Source organism: Tupaia chinensis, unplaced genomic scaffold (genome assembly GCF_000334495.1).
Source record: "Tupaia chinensis unplaced genomic scaffold, TupChi_1.0 Scaffold000453_2, whole genome shotgun sequence".
Taxonomy (NCBI): domain Eukaryota; kingdom Metazoa; phylum Chordata; class Mammalia; order Scandentia; family Tupaiidae; genus Tupaia; species Tupaia belangeri.
In genome coordinates this window covers 47,114-48,504 of record NW_006159961.1, presented here as the reverse complement: position 1 = coordinate 48,504, position 1,391 = coordinate 47,114, and the positions used below count along the sequence as shown (strand labels likewise).

The 1,391-nt window shown below is 58.5% G+C and overlaps 1 protein-coding gene across 5 annotated transcripts in view; it reads left to right on the top strand.

Moving 5' to 3' along the window:
- Nucleotides 1–1,391, top strand: part of KIF21B (kinesin family member 21B) — a 62,280-nt gene that overhangs the window by 47,904 nt on the left and 12,985 nt on the right. The window lies entirely within an intron of this gene.

Here is a 1,391-nt window from a genome sequence, read left to right as displayed (position 1 = left end):
CTGTGGTGCGCCAGGCTGCAGCAGAGCTCTGCTGATTGGCTAGAGGTCTGGGGTCTCTTAGGAGTGTTCAGGGTCCTTGTGACTACTCAGCCTGCACTGGGGTGGGCTCTTGGGCCTTGGCTCTGAGGGGGTCGCCGCTCCCTCCTATCCTTGGCATGCAGATGTGTGGGTACCTCCTCTCCCCAGCTGTGGGACGACCAGAGGCCAGTTCTCAGCCAAGGCAGGGAGACACCCCTGGAGGAGGAGCTTGACAAAGAGCCAGTCCTGGAAGTCTCTTGTCTCTTGGCTCCTGCGCCTGCAGCCCAGGGGATTTGCCCTCCTGTGGCCGTGAGCCGAGCTCGCTGTTAGATGTTAGGGGCGCCAGCTCCTCCCATCTCTCTCAGTGGAGGGGGCTGTCCTCGTGACAGCTTTCTATGGCAGTCTTGGGCTTCCCTAGGCCCCAGATAACCCGGAATGAGTGTCAGAAGTGGGGACTGGGGACTTTGGGGGGGCTCCTCGCAATGCCTGGCCAGTAGCTGGTCACAGCTGACCCCACCTTTGCAGGCGGCCTGGCGGGTCCCATGGGGGGACCCGTGCAAGAAGCGCTGTGAGCAGGGCATTGGTCTAACGGCAGCCCTTGGCTGCAACAGCACTGTTCGGAGCAGCTTTCTCTTTGACAAACAATTAAATGGGCCAGCCCATGGCCTGGTTATTAAGACAGCTGGATCCCACATGGCCAACCATGTGGGTTAAGTCCCAGATCTGGTGGCTTGACAAATATGCCAGGCATGTGTGCATGGCCAAAATCCTGAAAGAAGGGAGAGATGGAGGAGAAGGGATTATGGCGTGACAATCCTCTACAGGGGGTAAAGGGGGTGCTTTCTCATCCCCCACCCCATGTCTCTGTCTCTCTCTGGTGAACACACATGCCCTCTGGTAAAAATTATTTTGAAAAAAGAAAACTAAAATTTATTTTCAGACATGACTCAGCTAGAGTCTCACCCCAAAAGACCCTCCCTGGAAAGAGAAAAAAGTGATGTCCCCAGAAGCTCCAGGAGGTGGCTGTGGCAGCGCTCACATGTGCGGCTGGCACGCGGAGCAAGGTGTGGTGCCCGGTCTCCGCACCTCCTGCAGAGAGCCCCAGACGTCCTGAGCCACACCTGGGCCAGGGTTCCTGCAGGGACTTAGCCCTTTGTAAATGGCAGTCACAGGTCTGACCGTGCTGGCCCAAGGGGCCGGGGCTGTGCGTGTGCAGGCGTGCAGGTCTCCCTGCTTGGAAGGGCACCCAGAGGCAGTTACTAGCAGGTGGATTTGTGAGCTCGGGGTGCTGCCGGGATGATGGCTGAGCACCCTCCCTCTCTACGCCATCCCGTCCCGCCATTTAGCTGAAGCCACACGAGGCCCTGCTTGAG